Consider the following 25,008-nt stretch of genomic DNA (forward strand, 5'->3'; position numbering starts at 1 on the left):
TTGTTCCTTGTATTTTATATTATTCGATCACTGTGGTGGTAATATGTCATCTGGTCATAGTGCGGTGGTATTTGTTCCTTGTATGTAGTATTATAGGTCATTTTAAAAATTGAAAAATAAATAAAAATATACCTAAATTGTATTGCATATTTTAACAAATATTTAGTAGGTTACAGTAGAGTAGGGCCCGGCCAAAAGTGTCTACCGTGTTATGGTGGCGGCTTAAAAAATCTTTTGGCCAAAACAAAAGCTGCCGGCTATATGTGTGATCTGGTGATGGGAACTGTCAATGTGTGATAGGTGAGAAGTGGAGATTTTCCAAGAGAGAGCGGTGGGACTGTGGACAGTTCGTGGGGTGGAGCCTGGAGGCGGGGCTGGGGTGGAGCCTGGGCGGAGTTTCAAGGGGGCCCCGAAAATGTTGCCAGTATGGGGCCCCGAAATTTCTAGTGGCAGCCCTGCTTGGGGGTAAAGGGGTTAAAAAACAGAAGCAGAAATGGGGGACATATAACAGTATGTGGGATAACTGTACTAGGATAGGGATATATATATCAGGTTGGGGCCCACAATAAGGGACATATATATCAGAATGGGAGACATATACCATGATGGGGGATATATATACCAGAATGGGGGAAATGCATACCAGGATAGGGTATACATGTACCAGGATAAGCGACATATATATCAGGTTGGGAAATATACTGTATATACCAGGATAGGGCTAGTATCAGGGACATACAGTATAAACATACCAGAATAGGGGGACCTGGTCCAAATATTGCATCGGGGTCCATCGGACTCGAGTTTGCGCCACTGATCCTCCATAACATACCCAGATAGATGGACCACGCCCACTTGTCTAACAAGACTATGTTTAGATACAGAGAAGAAGTGTACATAGCTCCGAAACGAACAGGTACAGAAACAAAAGAAAAACGTCAGATTTGATTTAAAATAGATATTTATGACAAGTGACAGGTCCTCTTTAAATATGACATTTCTCATCCATCGCTTCTGGTTGATTATATTTATTCATATTTACAATATAATATTATATGTCAGTTGCAATAAAACAGAAGTAACAAGTAGGCAATCTTTATTTCAGCGTGGAACTTATTGAATGATCGATAAGAACATAGCACTTGACATAATTAGCCTTTACAGATGGCATTAACTCATTTTGTACAATAATACTGCAGACTGCAGCTTGTACCTGTTATATACACATGTTTGACAATAGGGCTGAAAGTGATCAGTTCTGTACGGCTAAGGCTAAGTTCACATTTGCGTATATGTGCGCAGCGTATCATCTGCATATGCAAACGCATGCCAAAGTGCATGCAAATGCATGTTTATGCAGCATTTTTTATCCGCATCAGCTTACACATGACTGCAAAAAACCTATGCGTGTGCATGCGTTTGTACATGTTTTTTTACTGCGTTTGCGTTTTTTATGCGCATGCGTTCGATATTTCCAGGAGGGCGTGTCTCAATAGGTGTGTCTCAATCAGTTCCTGGACATGTGCAGTCCGAAGTACGCAAGTGCATCGAACGCATGCGTTCCCATAGACAGTAATGCGTTGTTTTAACACACTCATCCGCAAGCGCATGTCTGTACATATTTCACAGAGTTTTGACGCATCCAAAAATGCAACATGTTGTGTCCACCAGACCCCGCTGCACAATGTGAAAAGGCATGCATACGCAAAAGCATGCGAACGCATGTCCATGCGTACACCATGTTAAATATATGGAAACAGGAACACATGGGCTACTTGCACAGTGAACAAGTCTGTATGATCATGTTCACACACCACCAAGAAACCTGAAGACACAAAAGAGAATAGTAAAACCAAAAACACTCAGTTTGAAAAAATGTTGCAGTAATCCGCAAGTGCTAGTAAAAGATGTAAAAAACAGGGTATTTGGTTGATACGTTTTTTGCAAAAAATGTATACTAAGCTGCTCTACCAATCTTCACGGTATACCCTTATCAGAGCAGTCCTAACTAATGTATGCAATCCCTATCTGATGTATTTAAAAACCTGATCATCTGTATATAACCTGTGTGAACAGGGTTCAGAGAGGAAAAAATCCATGTGTGCATACAGGGTAGAACAGCTTTTGTGCAGATAGCCCAAGAGGAGTGGTGGAACTCCCCAGTCTTGTAGACACAAGAGAACAATTATGGAAACAGGAACACATGGGCTACTTGCACAGTGAACAAGTCTGTATGATCATGTTCACACACCACCAAGAAACCTGAAGACACAAAAGAGAATAGTAAAACCAAAAACACTCATACATTAGTTAGGACTGCTCTGATAAGGGTATACCGTCAAGATTGGTAGAGCAGCTTAGTATACATTTTTTGCAAAAAACGTATCAACCAAATACCCTGTTTTTTACATCTTTTACTAGCACTTGCGGATTACTGCAACATTTTTTCAAACTGAGTGTTTTTGGTTTTACTATTCTCTTTTGTGTCTTCAGGTTTCTTGGTGGTGTGTGAACATGATCATACAGACTTGTTCACTGTGCAAGTAGCCCATGTGTTCCTGTTTCCATAATTGTTCTCTTGTGTCTACAAGACTGGGGAGTTCCACCACTCCTCTTGGGCTATCTGCACAAAAGCTGTTCTACCCTGTATGCACACATGGATTTTTTCCTCTCTGAACCCTGTTCACACAGGTTATATACAGATGATCAGGTTTTTAAATACATCAGATAGGGATTGCATACATTAGTTAGGACTGCTCTGATAAGGGTATACCGTGAAGATTGGTAGAGCAGCTTAGTATACATTTTTTGCAAAAAACGTATCAATCAAATACCCTGTTTTTTACATCTTTTACTAGCACTTGCGGATTACTGCAACATTTTTTCAAACTGAGTGTTTTTGGTTTTACTATTTCTTTTGTGTCTTCAGGTTTCTTGGTGGTGTGTGAACATGATCATACAGACTTGTTCACTGTGCAAGTAGCCCATGTGTTCCTGTTTCCATAATTGTTCTCTTGTGTCTACAAGACTGGGGAGTTCCACCACTCCTCTTGGGCTATCTGCACAAAAGCTGTTCTACCCTGTATGCACACATGGATTTTTTCCTCTCTGAACCCTGTTCACACAGGTTATATACAGATGATCAGGTTTTTAAATACATCAGCTAGGGATTGCATACATTAGTTAGGACTGCTCTGATAAGGGTATACCGTGAAGATTGGTAGAGCAGCTTAGTATACATTTTTTGCAAAAAACGTATCAACCAAATACCCTGTTTTTTACATCTTTTACTAGCACTTGCGGATTACTGCAACATTTTTTCAAACTGAGTGTTTTTGGTTTTACTATTCTCTTTTGTGTCTTCATGTTAAATATATGTACACATGACGCATGCGGGTGTATGCGGATCAAATGCTGCACACATGACTGTCATAGTTCTGAGCACCATGCAGATGTAATGTGGGGCAGAGCGGTTGTAGTGACCAAGCTGTTGTCCGGTTTGGCTCTCGCATCTTTTGCTGTAATTCGGCTCGATCAGGCGAACAACAAAGCCCAACATTATCGAACCTCTCCATATTACCTTACTTCTCTCTCTCTCACCAAAAATGGCATCAGTCTGTTCTCTGGGTATACCTCTTTGGGATCCTGCCCTTCTTTGGGTGGGGCTACATCCAGCTTTCCTGCCCGTTTTCTGGCAGCCTCTGCACACTCTCCATTGACTTGCTATAATGGGCATTTTTTCTTTTAATTCCGTTGTGCCCATTGGGGTCAGGTACTGCTCAATATGGACCGGCCTCTCTTGACCAGTCTCTTCTGAGGCTGGACAAATTTTTGCTTGGTTTCTCTTCTGGTATGCCCCCGGGCGGGTCAGTCTTGCCATCTTGTGCGTCTCACTGCCATCTTGTCATCAGTGTTCAGCACGATCTTTATTTTCACTGGATCCTTCCGCGCATTTGTGAAGTTTTCTTGATGAATGCATTGATCCTGCTGCCTATGCCAAATGTAAAGTGGGACAGAATGGTAGTCATGACCGAGCTGCGGTCCTGTTTCCCTCTGCCACTTTACAGCCAAAGGGTGTCCCAGTCCCAGTGTGCTGTAGGGTGTGGGGTGCATCACACTAACTTGTAGGCCTCAGGACTCTGCTGCCTCCAGGCTTCCATCCTCAGTAGCTGCCACACAATGCATGGGACACCAAATCCTTTGCAACAGTCAAACTTTTACTAAACAGTTCAAGATCATGAGGTGGGTTCAAGTGGGATAGGGCACAGCAATTCACATTTTCCTCCTTCTTAGCACAACTATTCTTCAGCAATGTTGCTAGCTCGCCCTGGAGTGCCTGTTGTGAATTCTGCTTTTGAGTTCCCTCCAGTGGTTGTAGGTGGTAATGCAGTTGTCCCTGAGTTGCAGTCTTGGTCAGGTGTTTCTGCTGATTGCAGTTCTGACTGGGGTATTTAGGTGTGCAGGATTCATTAGTCCTTGCAAGTTGTCCATGGTTCTGGGAGGTTTTGGATCTTTGTCTGGTTCCTCCTGCCTTGCTGCCAATTCAGCAAAGATAAGTGTCTGGTTTTTGTTTCTGTGGCACATATGCTGTGTGCTTAATAATTCTGTGCTATTCATTTGTTTTCTCTTGTCCAGCTTAGACTTTGTCAGTATTTTCTCAGTCTTGTTGGATTCTCTGGAGTTGCAGATATACGCTCCACATCTTTAGTTAGATGGTGGAATTTCTTGTATTTCCTGCTGTGGATATTTTTGGAAGGATTTTAATACTGACCGTTTAGTATTCTGTCCTATCCTTTCCTATTTTAGCTAGAGTGGCCTCTTTTGCTAAATCCTGTTTCCTGCCTGCGTGTGTCTTTTCCTCTACTACTCACAGTCAATATTTGTGGGGGGCTGCCTATCCTTTGGGGTTCTGCTTTGAGGCAAGGTAGAATTCCTATTTCCATCTATAGGGGTATTTAGTCCTCCGGCTGTGTCGAGGTGTCTAGGATTTGTTAGGCACACCCCACGGCTACTTCTAGTTGCGGTGTTAAGTTCAGGATTTGCGGTCAGTACAGTTTACACCAACTCCAGAGAAAGTTCCATGCGGCTCCAAGGTCACCAGATCATAACAGTAAAACTGGCCGATAATGAGTTAAATGCATCTCAGAAGAAGGGAAAAAAGGTGTTGAGCCATTTTTTTATGCATTCTGTTTTGTCTTCTCTTCCCTCTTTTTCTCTGGGTGGCTGAGGAGTCTTGTGCTAGCATGGATATTCAGGAATTAGCTTCTCGTGTGGACCAGCTTGCTGCTAGGGTACAAGGTATTTCTGATTATATTGTTCAGACTCCTGTTTTAGAGCCGAAGATTCCTACTCCTGATTTGTTTTTTGGTGACAGGTCCAAATTTTTGAGTTTTAAAAACAACTGTAAACTGTTTTTTGCTCTGAGACCTCGATCCTCCGGTGATTCCATTCAGCAGGTTAAAATCATCATCTCCCTGCTGCGTGGCGATCCACAGGATTGGGCATTTTCCCTGGAATCTGGGAATCCGGCTTTGCTTAATGTAGACTCCTTTTTTCAGGCTTTAGGTTTATTATCTGATGAACCTAATTGTGTGGATCAAGCGGAGAAGACCTTGTTGGACCTGTCTCAGGGTCAAGAGGCGGCAGAATTGTATTGTCAGAAATTTAGAAAATAGTCTGTGTTGACTAAATGGAATGATGATGCTTTGCCGGCAATTTTCAGAAAGAGTCTTTCTGAATCCATTAAAGATGTTATGGTGGGGTTTCCCACGCCTTTCGGTCTGAGTGATTCTATGTCTCTGGCCATTCAGATTGATCGGCGCTTGCGGGAGCGCAGAACTGTGCGCGCTGTGGCGTTGTCCTCAGAGCAAATTCCTGAGCCAATGCAGTGTGATAGGATTCTGTCTAGAACAGAACGACAAGGTTTCAGACATCAGAATAGGTTGTGTTATTATTGTGGCGATGCTTCTCATGCCATTTCTGTCTGCCCTAAGTGGACAAAGAGGATCGCCAGTTCATTTACCATCAGTACTGTACAACCTAAATTTCTGTTATCTGTGTCCTTGATCTGCTCATTGTCATCATTTTCTGTCATGGCGTTTGTGGTCTCAGGCGCTGCCTTGAACTTAATGGACTTTGAGTTTGCCAGGCGTTGTGGTTTTCCCTTGCAGCCTTTGCAGAACCCTATTCCTTTAAGGGGCATTGATGCTACACCTTTGGCAAAAAATAAGCCCCAGTTTTGGACACAGGTGACCATGCGCATAGCGCCAGCCCATCAGGAAGATTGTCGATTTCTGGTGTTGCATAATTTGCATGATGCTATCGTGCTGGGTTTTCTGTGGTTGCAGGTACATATTCCTGTGTTGGACTGGAAGTCTATGTCTGTGACTAGTTGGGGTTGTCAGGGGATTCATAATGATGTTCCTTTGATGTCAATCTCCTCTTCTTCCCCTTCTGAAATTCCTAAGTTTTTGTCTGATTTTCAGGATGTATTCGATGAGCCCAAGTCCAGTTCCCTTCCACCGCACAGGGACTGTGATTGTGCTATTGACTTGATTCCAGGCTGTAAGTTTCCTAAGGGCCGACTTTTCAACCTGTCTGTGCCTGAACATACCGCCATGCGGAATTATATTAAGGCGTCTTTGGTAAAAGGGCATATTCGGCCATCTTCTTCACCGCTGGGAGCGGGATTTTTTTTTGTTGCTAAGAAGGATGGCTCCTTGAGACCCTGTATTGATTATTGCCTCTTGAATAAGATCACGGTCAAGTTTCAATACCCTTTACCTTTGCTTTCTGATTTGTTTGCTAGGATTAAGGGGGCTAGTTGGTTTACTAAGATTGACCTTCGGGGGGCATATAATCTTGTTCGTATTAAGCAGGGTGATGAATGGAAAACTGCGTTTAATACGCCCGGAGGTCATTTTGAATATCTTGTGATGCCATTCGGGCTCACTAATGCTCCATCTGTTTTTCAGTCCTTCATGCATGATATCTTCCGGACTTATCTTGATAAATTCTTGATTGTATATTTGGACGATATTTTAATTTTTTCCGATGATTGGGAGTCTCATGTGCAACAGGTCAGGATGGTATTTCAGATCCTTCGTGACAATGCTTTGTTTGTGAAGGGGTCTAAGTGTCTCTTTGGGGTGCAGAAGGTTTCTTTTTTGGGCTTCATCTTTTCTCCCTCATCTATGGAGATGGATCCGGTTAAGGTTCAGGCCATTCATGATTGGATTCAACCCACATCCGTGAAGAGCCTTCAGAAATTTTTGGGTTTTGCAAATTTTTATCGCCGTTTCATTGCTAACTTCTCTAGCGTGGTTAAACCGTTGACCGATTTGACGAAGAAAGGCGCTGATGTGGCGAATTGGTCCTCTGCGGCTGTCGCTGCCTTTCAGGAGCCTAAACGCCGATTTACTTCTGCTCCGGTGTTGCGCCAACTGGATGTTTCTCTTCCGTTTCAGGTTGAGATTGACGCTTCTGAGATTGGGGCAGGGGCCGTTTTGTCTCAGAGGGATCCTGTTGGTTCCTTGATGAAACAGTGTGCCTTCTTTTCCCGTAAGTTTTCGCCTGCTGAACGCAATTATAATGTCGGCAATCGGGAGTTGTTGGCTATGAAGTGGGCGTTTGGGGAGTGGCGACATTGGCTTGAGGGAGCTAAGCACCGTATTGTGGTCTTGACCGATCATAAGAATCTGATTTACCTCGAGTCTGCCAAACGGCTGAATCCTAGACAGGCTCGATGGTCCTTGCTTTTTTCCCGTTTTGATTTTGTAGTTTCGTATCTTTCGGGTTCTAAGAATATTAAGGCTGATGCCCTCTCTAGGAGTTTTTTGCCTGATTCTCCTGAGGTCCTTGAACCGGTCGGCATTCTGAAAGAAGGGGTGGTCTTTTCTGCCATTTCCCCTGATTTACGACAGGTTCTTCAGGAATTTCAGGCTGACAGACCTGACCGCTGTCCAGTGGGGAAACTGTTTGTTCCTGACAGATGGACTAGTAGAGTGATTTCTGAGGTTCACTGTTCTGTGTTGGCTGGTCATCCTGGTATTTTTGGTACCAGAGATTTGGTTGGTAGGTCCTTTTGGTGGCCTTCTTTGTCACGTGATGTGCGTTCTTTTGTGCAGTCCTGTAGGACTTGTGCACGGGCCAAGCCTTGTTGTTCCCGTGCTAGTGGGTTGCTTTTGCCATTGCCAGTCCCTGAGACGCCCTGGACGCATATTTCTATGGATTTTATTTCTGATCTTCCGGTTTCCCAGAAGATGTCTGTTATCTGGGTTGTTTGTGACCGGTTCTCTAAGATGGTTCATTTGGTGCCTTTGCCTAAATTGCCTTCCTCTTCAGATTTGGTTCCGTTGTTTTTTCAGCATGTGGTTCGTCTGCATGGTATTCCAGAGAATATTGTGTCCGACAAAGGTTCCAAGTTTGTTTCTAGGTTTTGGCGGGCCTTTTGTGCTAGGCTGGGCATTGATTTGTCTTTTTCTTCTGCATTTCATCCTCAGACAAATGGCCAGACCGAGCAAACTAATCAGACTTTGGAGACTTATTTGAGATGCTTTGTGTCTGCTGATCAGGATGATTGGGTGGCCTTCTTGCCATTGGCCGAGTTTGCCCTTAATATTCGGGCTAGTTCGGCTACTTTGGTTTCGCCTTTCTTTTGTAATTTTGGTTTTCATCCTCGTTTTTCTTCTGGGCAGGTTGAGCCTTCTGACTGTCCTGGTGTGGATTCTGTGGTTGACAGGTTGCAGCAGATTTGGGCTCATGTGGTGGACAATTTGGTATTGTCTCAGGAGGAGGCTCAACGTTTTGCTAACCGTCGTCGGTGTATTGGTTCCCGGCTTCGGGTTGGGGATCTGGTCTGGTTGTCTTCCCCTCATGTTCCTATGAAGGTTTCTTCCCCTAAGTTTAAGCCTCGGTTTATTGGTCCTTATAGGATTTCTGAGATTATTAATCTGGTGTCTTTTCGATTGGTGCTTCCGGCTTCTTTTGCTGTCCATAATGTCTTCCATAGATCTTTATTGCGGAAATATGTGGTGCCCGTTGTTCCCTCTGTTGATCCTCCGGCCCCTGTGTTGGTTAATGGGGAGTTGGAGTATGTGGTTGAGAAGATTTTGGATTCTCGTTTTTCGAGGCGGAGGCTTCAGTACCTTGTCAAATGGAAGGGTTATGGCCAGGAAGATAATTCTTGGGTTTTTGCCTCTGATGTCCATGCTGCTGATTTGGTCCGTGCCTTTCATCTGGCTCGTCCTGATTGTCCTGGGGGCCCTGGTGAGGGTTCGGTTACCCCTCCTCAAGGGGGGGTACTGTTGTGAATTCTGCTTTTGGGTTCCCTCCAGTGGTTGTAGGTGGTAATGCAGTTGTCCCTGAGTTGCAGTCCTGGTCAGGTGTTTCTGCTGATTGCAGTTCTGACTGGGGTATTTAGGTGTGCAGGATTCATTAGTCCTTGCCAGTTGTCCATGGTTCTGGGAGGTTTTGGATCTTTGTCTGGTTCCTCCTGCCTTGCTGCCAATTCAGCAAAGATAAGTGTCTGGTTTTTGTTTCTGTGGCACATTTGTTGTGTGCTTAATAATTCTGTGCTATTCATTTGTTTTCTCTTGTCCAGCTTAGACTTTATCAGTATTTTCTCAGTCTTGTTGGATTCTCTGGAGTTGCAGATATACGCTCCACATCTTTAGTTAGATGGTGGAATTTCTTGTATTTTCTGCTGTGGATATTTTTGGAAGGATTTTAATACTGACCGCTTAGTATTCTGTCCTATCCTTTCCTATTTTAGCTAGAGTGGCCTCTTTTGCTAAATCCTGTTTCCTGCCTGCGTGTGTCTTTTCCTCTACTACTCACAGTCAATATTTGTGGGGGGCTGCCTATCCTTTGGGGTTCTGCTTTGAGGCAAGGTAGAATTCCTATTTCCATCTATAGGGGTATTTAGTCCTCTGGCTGTGTCGAGGTGTCTAGGATTTGTTAAATAACCAAAAGAAAAAGTATTACTGTAAAAAAATTGCACACCATCCAATGAATGAATGTAAAAAATGACATAGGCTGATTTTATTAACAGATCAAAAACACACAACATAAACAATAAAAACATGATTAAAAACATATAGAAACGCCATCAAGAACACACAGGAAACATATATAATGACTCAATGTAATATGATAACCTAAGAAAGACCTAATGGCTCATGGGGTATTGCGCAAAAATATACATACTTGCAATAGGACAGTGCCAAAAATATATATAGCTCACAGGGCCGCAAACACGGCACCAAGTAAGCAAGCGGTAACAGGCACAGAGAAATGTCCAAAACGCAATAAACAGCAGAGAGCTGAAAAGCAGACTAATAGGTTACCCATACAAAATAGTATCCCTGAGCCACAAAACATAAGTGGGAGAAACCTCCCATAAAGATACCACTTGGTGACGTGATGCCCCACGCGTATCGCCCGGCGAACCAGGCTTCGTCAGGGGACATATAATTGTCGTGCATCTATATATACCTAAGTGCTCTTGTCTAGGATTTGTTAGGCACACCCCACGGCTACTTCTAGTTGCGGTGTTAATTTCAGGATTTGCGGTCAGTACAGTTTACACCAACTCCAGAGAAAGTTCCATGCAGCTCCAAGGTCACATAAAATTAGTGGGCTTGGGGGCACTGTTATCAGTCTCACTGATTTCTCATCCACTTCGCAGTGCACCCAGGACCGGCAATCATCTCCATCTATGCGGGTCCCTGTCCATCTTCCACTGTGCTTCAAAAGACATGATGTATCCGGCTACCCCTGTGCCAGACCTTAGACTCTGGACATGACAGAAGTGACCACTCGGGATCCCAGTAACGCCTTCCACTGCCTGGAAGAAGAGACACATGCTGCCCCTATCAGCCCACAGCACCTGAACTTGGCCTCCAATATGCACATCACTAACTGACACTGAACTCCCCTAACCATGAAGTGCCCCCTATATTGTGCCCACCCACTGGGCTAGTTTTATCCTTATATCTTTAACCATTTCCTATATTATTCGTTAAACCTATTATCCTTATTCTATATATTTTTCTATGCTCCCATTATACATTAACACTTTACGTATTGTACATCACCATAATACATTACATAAGACACATATTATTTTTATATGTAAAACAGCTCCAAAATTTCAGCTACGGTAGCGTACACTACAAATGCCACAGATGAACAGCTGGTAGTATGATTTTGGATAAAGCTGGCGATCCACTTTGAGGCTTTTTACCGACAATCCCAGCCCCTTTGTCTTGGGAGGCCTCTCCAGTGCTTTTGCCTAGAGGTCAAAGTGTTTACCTTGAAAAAACTATTGTTCAAAGCAGACAACCATGCCTATTTTCTTGTTTGTTGGAACGGGGATCATGATTAAGAAGGGATCCGGTGGAACACAAAGCCTTGTCTAGAAAGTGGATCCAAGACAGCCAGGTAGGAGGAACAGTAAGCTTGAGCAGGAGCTTCCTTATATCGAGGTTCCAAGGAAACTGTTACCCTCAGGATTGAAACACTCTGCAGTGAAATGTAGTGTAAGAACTTTGTCTGTGTTCATCATCACCATGAAAGTGTCATTGCCTGTGAAATAACATAAAGGAAAATGTGTTACATGCTACTCCCTGTATCTGAATGTGTTAATAAGTAAAGAGTTCTTTGCAAGTACAAGCTGGTGTGGCTATCTCATTCTGAGGACCAAAAGAATTGGGACTACCGTACGCGAACTAGAAGTGAGTATAAAAATCTACCTCACTGAAACACTGCTCTCCACACTCTTTCAGGGACCCAAAGGTCCCCCTATTTCGGCAGCGGGCTTGGGGTGCCGATTGTACCACCCTTGCTCATGATTACAACCCTGGGGCCCATTACATTTAGCATAGTCATCAGGATTTGGATTCCTTGCATGAAAAAGTGGGGTGCCGGTGGCGCAATTGAAGAAGCACCTAAAAATGAACAATCTGAAATGGTACAGCATACAAATTCCAAAATAGTGGACAGTGATGCAGATATGATAGTACCTGAAATTGGACAAACATAGATGGCAGCCAACAGCATAGATCCCAAGATGATGACTACCTGTTGTCTGAGGTGGAGCAGTCCTGCCCATTTTCGGAGAAAAGGTGCTCAGCCCGTTGGAGGTTTGACCCAGAAGAGGGGGATGTTCTGAAGCCAAGGTACGTTCCTGAATGGGAGTCGTGTTCCAGAAGAGGGCATGTTTCGAAACGAAGTATGGCCCATCAGGTGAGAGACGACGAGTGAAAGAGCTGTGGCCTATGGCGGGGTGGCCCGGAATGACGAGTGACGTTATAAGCACATCAGAAGTTTGGCTTCCAGAAGCTTAGGCTGAAGAGAAAAAGACGGCGCTGAAGCTGACACCGGGGACAGTCTGCAGTGAGGCGAATGGAGAGCAGCAGTGCGAGCACGTGAGAGCGAAACGGCCAGGCACAGCAAAAGATAAGGAGAAAAGAGCAGGAAAAGGAAAAGACACGCAGTAGAGACACAAAATTAACCAATGAGGATGAAAGGCAGCGGTGCAGCCCTGGGCTGCAACCCGATGCAGGGAGGCAGAAGGAATTTGGTTGACCTGAGGCCAGTCCGGCACAGCAACCCAGACCAGGCTGCCAAAGGTTAGTTCTCAAACTACAAATACCACCATGAAATTGTCTCAGGGAGTTGTAGCCTTTGTGTGTGTAAATCAATCCCGGACAACCCTGCAGCGGGATAAAAATGTTGAAAAAGATAGAAAGTCACCCTATACAGTCAGTGAGGAGGATTGGGAGGAGTCCGGAGAAGACTGAAAACATCTAAAAGGCTCCATAGTTCTTAAGTGAAGCTATTGTTGTAGATGAGGGGGAAGAGTTGAGTTCTATAATCCTCTTTTGTCTTGAAAATGGCTGGAGACCAGGTGGGTCTCAAGTTGATGTCTGATAGTTGAACGCTAGGAGTTTTTCCTTTTCTTCTGAGAGTTGAAGTTAACTTCCTCTTGGCCTTGTATAGGCCTGTATGTGGTTACCTTAAGTACCGAAGAGATTAAATGCAATACCCTCGAGGCTAAAGGATCCTATTACAACCGAGAACAATTAATTTTAATTTGTATTAAAATTGGACTGCAGGTGCGGGTGCACAAAACAAAGACTGAGTTTTATGGACTGCAAACATTTTTCCAGGGTGTAGAATACCCCTCAGATTTCACCCATAGAGTATGGAGCATACTACCCCCACATAAGTTAATTAAAATTGTACCCACAGAGCCAATGGGGGCCTGAAATTTTGTGCTGTAAAGAACAGATTTATTTTTTTGTCACACTACTCGTATAAATAGATGGGCGAACCCCTGGATGTTTGGGTCTGGCGGGTTTGGCCGAACGTTTAAAAAAAGTTCAGTTCAGGTACCAGAACAGTACTTGTACCCAGACCCCATTCAGATGAATGGGGGGCCCAAGCATCCGTTATTTGCCATGTTGTCATCTGCATGACAGCGTGACAAAAACTGCCTCTGATCGGCTCTAAGATGATTGTAACCGGTCAGAGAACAGATGACAGCGTGAGCCATCAGCTGTGACTGGCGGTAAAAAGTTTACCGCTGGTCACAGAGGCATCTACTGAAGTATTACTTCCATCAGCCTATGCCTGCTGTCACTTATAACAGCAAGAGCAGGTGCCGCTGAAGCGAGTAATCATCAAACAATAATTAAATTTTAAATGATGTGGAGTCTGCTCTATTTTTGATAACCAGCATGGCAAAACTGACAGCTATAGTGATATTGTAAATAAAAAAAGCGAGAATAAAGTATTTTATTTTAAATAAATTAATTAATTACCGAACATATGGAACGCCCCCAAGGGCTAGGGGAACTCGGTACCGGGCCCTTCGGTTCTCAAGGGGGATGTCACGGTGGCTGACCCGGTCCATGGCCCTCGGGAGGTCCGTTGTAAAAGTGAAAGGTCTTTAAAGGGGAAATGTTCGTGACGCCACCTGTGGTATTCGGTCAGGGTGACCGACACTGCTTAGGGGTCCGCTGGGGTGATGTTATGGCAGCTAGATGGTAAACCTTCCCACAGGTGAAGTATGTCCCCAGGGCTTCCCAGAGTGTAGATGGTGGATGGTGTGAGGCTCAGTGAAGAACGAGGACACAAGGTTGCAGTCTCTTTACCTTTTTACTGAAGGCTTCAGCATCCACAGTCCAGAGCACCAGACCACAGGGCAGGCAGAGTCTGGCCGGTCTGAAGGCAAATCCAGAGTTCCCCTAATCCAGGTGGAAATCAGTAGCCTTCCTCTAGTGCCTGGGTGTTGTAGTCCCTTCCTGCTAAGCTATTCGGTAAGGTCCTCACAACTGTTGTAGGTGTTCTAGATGTTAAGTCTCTGTGTGTCCCCCAGATGGCTAGGAACAAATCCGTATGACTGGTGGCCTGAGGCTTTTTACAGGGACTCTAGCACGCCCCAGCCCCCACAAGTTGCAACCGTGCCTCCTGGGTATAGGTCGGGCAGGTAATATGGAATGAGCTGTCCTGCCGGTCTCTGGAGCAAGGCACGGAGACGGTTGCTCCCTCGGTGTTCTGGCTACCAGATCCTGCGCCTCAGAAGGAGGCAGCCTGTATAGGGCAGAACTCCTTCTGGTTTCCTCTCCTTTTGCTAAGACTTCGTTTCTCACCCTCTACAATACAATTCGCTGTTCTTGTCTCTTTCTTAGGATGCTGTCGCATTGGTAGGCAGTCGCAGCTCCGTGGCCTTCTGTCTAGGCCTCTGATAGGATCCCACCCCTGTCAGGGACCAACTACCTGAATGGAGCTCAGATAGCAGCTCACTGGCTGAAGCTCAGCCAGCTTTTGTCTAACTTCCTATCCAGACCACCAGTTTTACCTAATTGTGAAGAGTGCCCTAATAAATAGGAGCATGGCTCCCCCTGGTGTGCTGGAGTGTGAAGTGTGTTCTGTGGTTTGTGATACCTGGTAAAGTGATCTCCTTTATTGCCTTCAGACGTAACATCACTCCCCATGGTGGAAGAATGACATTACTGCAACGAAAAACACCTAAACAGATGCACCCTCTTGGCCAACAGAGGGTGTACCTCTAAACCACATCATATAAACCTATAAAGAGCATTAGGCAATGGAACAGTGATGATTATCAATTGGTCAAGTTATAAATAATTAACGGAGACGCTAATTATGATCAAGGAAGGAAAATAGCCGTAAGCACTACCCTGTGAGGGTGCCCGGGTAGGATCCCACACCATATAACAATATAAAATAAACCCGGCACTCAACTTATGGTGAATCTCTTGGGATTTAAATCCCAAGAGATTCACCATAAGTTGAGTGCCGGGTTTATTTTATATTGCTAATTATGATCAGACATCCATCCCAAAAATAGAGATATCAAAAAAGAATTTATTAGTATATCAGAATAAATATCAACATAATGTGTATATAGATATATACGATTTACGTGGACAACACATGGTAAATAGAGAGCGACAGTTAAAAGATGGCCAGCATGCATAGATGGTAAATAGTGCTGGCAAAAAACACAAAAAAAGGAAAAAAATCCAAGCAGCTCTGCTACAACAACATGCCGGCAAGCGTTATATGGTCATGATGAAATTATAAATACATATCAAATGTCAAAAAGTATAGAAGAGAACTGAGAGATAAGCCCAATGATAAATCAATAGTGATTAGTGGGTCCCCGGGGATTAAATCCCAGCTCTTTCAGAAGACCAAAGGCACATAGTAATGACATCCGGGCAACTGAACCATATGTATGGTATTCAGAGTGGTGTCTAATTACCTTGGGACATGTTTGCCATAGGATACCTGCGTGCTGTGAGCAGAAGTGGCCTCGACGCGCGTTTCACCGTCGTGGCTTCATCAGGAGGCGTGGCTAATAAAAGGGAGGACTGGGGTATAAGTAGGGGGAGGGGGGGAACTCACCGGCGAATCGGCCACAACCCAGGGGCGCTGCATATACTCGAGTATAAGCCGAGACTTTCAGCCCAAAAAAATTGGCTGAAAGTGCCCCTCTCGGCTTATACTTGAGTCATGGAAGGCGGGGGGGTCAGTGGGTGAGGGGGGAGCGACGCCTGTCAAATATTCACCTGCTCCCGGCGCTCCTGACGCGGTCCCCGCATGTCCCATGGTCTTCGGGCGCTGCAGCTTCGTCCCCTGTTCAGCGGCCACTGGTACCGCTCATTAAAGTAATGAATATGGACTCCACTCCCATAGGGGTGGAGCCGCATATTCATTACTGTAATGAGCAGTACCATGTGACCGCTCACTACAGGAAGCTGCCGCGCCTGAAGACCATGGGACATGCAGGCACCGCGTCAGGAGCGCCGGGAGCAGGTGAGTATTTCATATTCACCTTTCCGCGTTCCACCGACGCCCCGTCTTCCGCGTCCTCTGCAGTGACTGTTCAGGTCAGAGGGCGCGATGACGTATTAGTGTGCGCGCCGCCCTCTGCCTGAACAGTCAGTGTGGAGAGACAGGACTCTGAGGAGCAGCGGGCAGCGACAAGAGGTGAGTATGTCATTTTTTTTAGTGCAGCAGCAACATTACATGTGGCACAATGCTATATGGAGTGTCTATGGAGCCATAAAGAACTGCATGGAGCATTATATGGAGCATCTATGGGGCCATAACTGCATGGAGCATTATATGGAGCATCTATGGGGCCATAAAGAACTGCATGGAGCATTATATGGGGCATCTATGGGGCCATAAAGAACTGAATGGAGCATTATATGGAGCATTACATGGGGCCATAAAGAACTGCATGGAGCATTATATGGAGCATTACATTGGGCCATAAAGAACGGCATGGAGCATTATATGGGGCATCTATGAGGCCATAAAGAACTGCATGGAGCATTATATGGGGCATCTATGGGGCCATAAAGAACTGCATAGAGCATTATATGGGGCATTTATGGGGCCATAAAGAACTGCATAGAGCATTATATGGAACATCTATGGGGCCATAAAGAACTGAATGGAGCATTATATGGGGCATCTTATGGGGCCATAAAGAACTGCATGGAGCATTATATGGGGTATATTTGTATATGGAGCAACTTATGGGGCCATAATGAACTGTATGGAGCATTATATGGGGCTCCTGATACAATATGGATATTCAAAAACACTTAACCTACTGATGTCTCAATTAATTTTACTTTTATTGGTATCTATTTTTATTTTTGACATTTACCGGTAGCTGTTGCATTTTCCACCCTATAGGCTTATACTCGAGTCAATAAGTTTTTCCAGTTTTTTGTTGTAAAATTAGGGGGTCGGCTTATACTCGGGTCGGCTTATACTCGAGTATATACGGTAAATAAATTATTTTAAATAAAAATCCACATTCTATTTTACAGATTTATTTAAAAATAGCAAACAAAGTTATACTCACCTTATGCCCATTCCATTGAAGTCCTTGTCACCTGTAAAACTAAAAGAAAATAATAAACAACCTTGATGTTCACTTTACATCCATTCCAATGAAGCTCATGTCCCCTGTAACAGAAGAAAAATAATAAACAACCGTATCCCTCACCTGTCCAAATTAAAGATGTCCCACGCTGTAATCCATGTCTGCGATGTTTGGTTTACAACCTGGATGGTGCTATGATGTGAAGGAAAGCCACGCCCACAAGATGTAGCAACAGCGAAATGCATGTCAGAGTGAGGGGAGACAGTGATGTAATTTTCTTTTGTCATCTTGATTGCATCCACAGGTAACATGTATTTTTCCCTTCTTGTGGTTTAGCTGGCATGTATTTGTCTAAGCATTTGTCACTATCCATTTTTGGATTTGTGGCAGATCTGGTTTCTTTAACTTAAAGGGAACCTGTCACCTGAATTTGGCGGGACTGGTTTTGGGTCATATGGGCGGAGTTTTCGGGTGTTTGATTCACCCTTTCCTTACCCGCTGGCTGCATGCTGGCCGCAATATTGGATTGAAGTTCATTCTCTGTCCTCTGTAGTACATGCCTGCACAAGGCAAGATTGCCTTGCGCAGGCGTGTGCTACGGAGGACAGAGAATGAACTTCAATCCAATATTTCGGCCAGCATGCAGCCAGCGGGTAAGCAAAGGGTGAATCAAACACCCGAAAACTCCGCCCATATGACCCAAAACCAGTCCCGACAAATTCAGGTGACAGGTTCCCTTTAAAACTTTTTTCCTTTCAGGCCATCGGGAATTAATGTCAGTTTCTCCCCGCTGGCCTGCTGATGTAATTGCATTGCTGCTGGGTCAGTTGTTGGGGGTGGTGACCTCTCCCACCTTCTTTCAAGAGGTCACCTGATGCATCAGCTGACTGTCGGTGATACAGCAATCTGCAGTGACCAAGCTGGAGTAAGGAGCTCTCTGGGAGCAGTGGTGCTTCACCTAAATACGTTTATCTGGTGTCTTTATTCTGCTGTGTGGTGCTTTGCAGCAGAAAGCTAAGTGTTACCAAAACACAACTTTTTAAGTGGGCACCATCACATGTTATATAATTTTACATAGATAAATGATGTGGGTTCACTACCGAGCATGTAGAAAGTGCAACATCAATATAAGAAGAAAAAGCCCATGCTCAAGAAAGGTTGGAACTCCACAAGAAAATTTGTTGCAAAAAATGACAAAAGTTTATTTCCACATAGAGATACTACACACAGTTTAACCCAGATTCAATACTGCTATCAGATCTGAGTGTACCAGCATTGGCCACTTGCAGGTATAAAAGTGACTTTTTACATGACTTTGTCACACTATTACAGGTGCTGTGCCTTAATGTAGGTTCTATAGGTTTACACTTCTGTGAGACAAAAAACTAAATTGCTATACTAACCAAAAGGAAACTGCAACAAGTTCTATGAGCCTGCCGGGGTCTTTGTTCCCTCAGATATTTCAGGTTCTGTCTATTGGAATTTTTCCTTATATTATATTCATATGCAGCATTTGTGATATAAACAAATTCATGTTTGGTGCAAAAAAACTTTAACCTATGCCAGTTATTATTTTTGTGTGTTGTAGCATATTTGATATGCAATACCTGATTCTTGGAACACTGGAGCCATCTACTCTTCGGAGTATGTTTTAAATGTTTTTAAACTGTGTGTAGTATCTCTATGTGGAAATAAACTTTTGTCATTTTTTGCAACAAATTTTCTTGTGGAGTTCCAACCTTTCTTGAGCATGGGCTTTTTCTTCTTAAATTGAGAAAGCTAGTGGTGTAATTTTGTTACCTCGTCCCTTTGGTGTCTGTCCCTTCCCTGTGTTTCTTATTTCCAGTGGTGGGGCTAGTGCCCGTCACCTGCCAGCGCACTAGCTAGGGCAATTATAGGTGACATTTAGGGACAAGATATCATGACGATGGCAGGGGGAAGGACTTGCATAGGTTGTTAGGTGAGATCAGGGACAGGCTCAGGTCAGAGCTCAGGAGGTGTCCGTCCCTGATTCACTAGTGTCAAGGCCTTCCCCTCCCCTATTCCATCGTTGTGTTGTTGTGCCGTTTGGTGACTGACCAACGTTGGGTCGAGTCACACTGGGTCAGTCACTCCGTGACAGCATTAAGTGTTAACTGTTGGATGACATCTTTTTTTAATGTAATGGGGGTGGATTGGTGTACTGAGTTATGAGCATTGCAAAAGGGGTTCTCTTTCATGCAATTACCCAGAACGGTAAAATTCACTGCACCTAATGTAACTATGTTTGATTCAAATGCTTTGGGTTGTGAAACATAGCAATACATAATCTGGAAACATGGACAGTACTAAAGTATTAAAAGGATATCAAGTGCAGCCCTTTATAAGTATATATTTATCTAAGTGAAACCATGAAATTTTGAGACTATCATATTTTGCTGCATTCATCTATTTTCAGTTTGAACCCTTTTGAATTTTATCTTCTCATTTTTCGGACTGTTCAGCTGCAAATTTTGTTGGACACCTATGATACAAGCATGTGTCACTGCTCTTTGTGCCTCAGGGCATGTGTCCACGTTCAGGATGGCCGACATTTGGACGGAGCGGAAAACTCGCTCCGCCCAAAGTGCCGCCCCCTTCTGTAAACGCGATGATTCCGGATGTTTTCATTGCATACATCCGGAATCATCGCACCCCACACATAGGGCCCTGTGTTTTACCATGCGGCGGCTCAGCATCGCCGCAAGGGAAACGGACATGCTGCGTTCTAAAAAGACGCGCCGCATGTCTGGAAATGCAGGGCCGCCGGGTGCGTGTTCGCACGCATAGTGGAGACAGGATTTCATAAAATTCAATCCACAGCTATTCCGGATGTAATACGGCTCGTGGACACATACCCTCATCATTCATTCCCTTATTTCTAGGTACTCACAAGTTCCAATTATCTGTGTTATACCTAACAAGCATCCGCATCCCTAATTAACATTTTGTCAATGCCAGCTTTGTGACAGTGACTATATATTATTATTATTTATTAATATAGCACCATTATTTCCATGGTGCTGTACATGAGAAAGGGGTTACTATACATATAGTTATAGATATCGTTTACAGTAAACAGGTTTACAGTGAGAGACTGGTAGAGGGGAGAGGACCCTGTCCTTGCGGACTTACATTCTATATAGCGGTTCCCCCTTTGTTTGAGGCACCTTTTTTAGATCTATTTTGTATGTTTGTATGCTCAAATAATAAAATATTGATTTTAATAATGTTGTCTAAAAACACTTCTTAATCGACATATGACATACGTGTCATGGGATCTGTGTGGTTTCTATTATGATGGAGGGTCACCCTCTTCAGTAGTGAGAGATGGCTGTTGGGTAGTATGTTTTTCATGAAAATCACGGGAGAATGAGGTCCTGTGAGCGCGTCCTCAGTAACTAGTGGTGATGTCATCGAGGTTACCGCAGGTCACTGAGGCTGCATTTCCACACTATGAGCCGAGACAATGAACTTCGGTGACCTCAATGAGATCACTGCAAGCACCTTGAGAATCTCATGTTGCTCAAAGTGATCTCATTGAGGTCACCACATTTCATGGTCTCGGCTCACAATGAAGTGCCGGTGGCAACGCAGCATCAGTGACCTGTAGTAACTTTGATGACACCATCACTAGTCAGTGAGGCTGTCCTCGCAGCACCTTTTTCTAGCATGGTTTTTAGCCTGGACGGTCACATCTTGAATGATCCTATCAGCGGCGGTTCTCTAACTCTTATCAGCGATGGGAGTAGTACTCCCATCAGCCGACTCCTCTGTGACCGGCGGTAAACTATTATCTGACAGCGTAGGAACTGCAGCTCTCTAACCAACTAATAATCTTGCCGCCAGTGTTTTTCATGCTGTCATGCAGATGACAGCATGGGAAACACCAGAGGTTTAGGGGGCCGAACCCGAACAGTAACAAGGATTTCCTGGAGAGTAGGTGTTCGGTATGGACCCCAAACTTTACTGTTCGGATTCACCTGTCACTACATAGGCACAGAATTTTTTTTTATTTGGCCTACAAATGGCTGCTGAGATTTATTTATTTGGCATTCTACTAGAAAACACACAGCAGTCCAGAAAAATTATTTGTTTGGCCTACAAATGGCTGCTGAGATTTATTTATTTGACATTCTACTAGAAAACACACAGCAGTCCAGAAAAATTATTTGTTTGGCCTACAAATGGCTGCTGAGATTTATTTATTTGCCACAGTACTAGAAAAAACAGAGCGATCCAGAAAATTGTTTATTTGGTCTACAAAAAACTGCTCAAAAACTGTTGATACGTGATAAGGAGGCATGACCTAGTTGGAAAAGGGCATGCACCAAAACTGCACGAAAAATGTTTGTGCAAGAAACTTGGATACATTTGGTGCATGTCTAAACTGTCTAATCTCAGGGTTAATTGTCTACAAATTACACAGGATTAGTATATCTGCCCACTGTATCTAAATATTTAACAAAACTAACAAGAAACACATAACCTTGAACTGCAAACACAGAAGGTCAAATTGATTTTAGTTGTTCAGCTCTCTTATCACCTTTCACAGCTTTACCACGACCTGTAAAATATGCGATAGTCTTTTTCATTACCTAATTGTGTTTGTAAAAGCAAAACAGAAAACAGCTTGTTTAGTTAAAATCTTATTTATATCAATATAAACATTATCATAAACTAGATTAAAAACATTTTAGAGGCATGTATCAGATTATCTAAGCATTAAGATAACTCTGGAGAGAGAAAAATAATGTATTTATGTATTTTAGTCCAAACAACAGGATTGTTCTAAAGGGAATTATAAAAAATAGCAGTGTCATATTTCACAATCTAAAGAGTTACATCAAACAGTTATTATGGCTTCTGGGTAATCCAACCATACAGCTCTGGCAAAAATTAAGAGACCACAACATCAAAACCCTGTCATGGGCAGCCCAATCTCCAGACCTGAACCCCATTGAAAACCTCTGGAATGTAATCAAGAGGATGATGGATAGTCACAAGCCATCAAACAAAGAAGAACTGCTTACATTTTTGCACCAGAAGCAGTGTGAAAGACTGGAGGAAAGCATGCCAAGACACATGAAAACTGTGATTAAAAATCATGGTTATTCCACAAAATATTGATTTCTGAACTCTTCCTGAGTTAAAACATTAGTATTGGTGTACTTAAATGATTATGAACTTGTTTTCTTTGCATTATTTGAGATCTAAAAGCAATGTTTGTTTCTTTTTTTGAAAATTTCTCCTTTTCAGAAAAAAAAAAAAAAAATGTATTGGTTGGAAATTCAGAGACATGTTTTCTGAAGGTTATAGACTAAAAAACAATTTACATTTTACTCAAAAATATACTTATAAAGAGAAAAATCAGACAAACTAAACATTTTGCCGTGGTCTCTTAATTTTTGCCAGAGCTGTATATTACATCGGTAAAGTTAATGATGACACTTTGACTTGCATTATCATTGTATCATGATCTTGGTCAATGGATCTTGTTTGACTGGAAGGGCATTTAGGTCCACAAAAATTAATACGTACCCAAAAAGTGGGATTTATGTATGAAATTTTTACTCGGCCACAAAACCACACCAAGGATGAGTTGAATGGAAGCGCTGTTCGCACATGCACCGTTCCGCCATTTGTTGTCTAAAGGGTTGTTTTATGACTACCGAGTAACCACTAGCACCCATGCTTCAACATTGTGTATGATCACCAAGATAGTGCCCTATTTGAGAAAGAAAAACAACTACGCTAGTTGTCACTTGTTGCCACATGGTGAGTTAATGGCCATTCCACCTGCTGTGTCCATGTGAGTTATCACTACATCCGAGTGTGGTACAGATTTAAGGGTCATAGGATCACAGGGTAAACTGACCCTCTTTCAGGCAGACATTTCACATATGTAGTTATGCAAGGACGCTAAATGCAATATGGTCCATCATCAGCATTACAAAAATTACAATTCTTCCTACTGTCCATTGGACCTCACATACAGTACTCGTACAATGGCACCAGGTGATTAATTACATTGGTAGTAGAGAGAGAGCATCTCTACAATGAACACCTTTGATTTTGATAAATCCCCGCTGGACTATAGGTCCCAAATACTGTTCCTACACAAGGGACTATTATTATTATTATTATTATTATTAATTCCAGATATGACGAACCACATGTGAGCAAGAAGGTAAAGTGGTTGCCCGGCCTTAGATTACAAGTCTGCAGTCACTCTATGGATGTGAAGATACTCCAGTGCAGAGAGCAATGGATGCATGATAGCAAGAGACTGGACTACATTCGGTCACATGCTGACTAGATGGGCACGGTCTAACTAAATGCAAGTGTATTGAGCGAGGCCTCACATGTCTAGTCGGAATGTGGCTGGAAGTATGTATGCCCGCTCGCTCTCAGGGCCACGTACCAGAGAATCCTTATCGAAGCAAGAAAGGGGAGAAGCCAGCGCTGCCTATGGTCAGTACGCAATATATAAAGTGCAAATGCACATATTGATTTCTATATAACCTATAGAGAACCGGAGTATGACGCCCCTAAATAATTAATGCAATACAAAGAAACTAGCAAAACAGTAACAAGCTTTATTATCTGGTATAAAAAAGACACAAATATAAACACAATATCTAATGAAAATAGCAGGCAATGGTGATGACACAAAAAGAACGGAAGTAGCAGCAACCTGAAAATATATAGTATCAGCACCATATACTCCACAAAAAGTGCTAATCATGTAAATGCACCAAGAGATGCACAGGCCTATGTGGCACATATGCATCAATGAACACCTCTACTAATAAAAAATGTAGCAGTGCCCACATATCAGTGCGTACTCCAGGTTAGGGACCAATAAGGGAATAGTTCCCATAGTAAAGTGCAATAAGTGCATATTAAAGACTAGTGTTGAGCGATACCTTCCGATATCGGAAAGTATCGGTATCGGATTGGATCGGCCGATATTCAAAAAATATCGGATATCGCCGATACCGATACCCGATCCCAATGCAAGTCAATGGGACCAAAATATCGGAATTAAAATAAACCCTTTCTTTCCTTGTAGGTTCATTCTACATGAAGGAAAACAACAAAGAATAATGCAGGATGTATTTGGGGAGGTGGTGGAGACATTAAAGTCATAGAGGTTTAGCCCAATCAAATAGAATAGCCTTATTTTTTTTTTTTTAAAGACGTTCGGAATGACAAAGATATTGACTATGTAATTTTTTTTTTTATTTTGTCAGGTATTGATGTTTCACTATTCCACGCCCTTCCCCTTCTTTTTTTTTTACTTTTCCCACACTTTCATCTTCTTCATCATCAGCATCTTTGACATCAACTTCTTCTTCACCTTATTCATTTTCTTCTTCATCTTCTACCTATTTTTTTTTTGGATTACATTCTTCATATTCATTTTATTCAACTATTATTATTCTTCCTATTCTACTTCTTCATCATATTCTCATTTGTGACAGGCATTCCCGTAGTTGTTATCTATAAAAGTTTGAAGATTACACCTTCCGTTCTGCCAGTCACAAAAG

The sequence above is a fragment of the Ranitomeya imitator genome, chromosome 6 (assembly GCF_032444005.1).
Source record: "Ranitomeya imitator isolate aRanImi1 chromosome 6, aRanImi1.pri, whole genome shotgun sequence".
Lineage (NCBI taxonomy): Eukaryota > Metazoa > Chordata > Amphibia > Anura > Dendrobatidae > Ranitomeya > Ranitomeya imitator.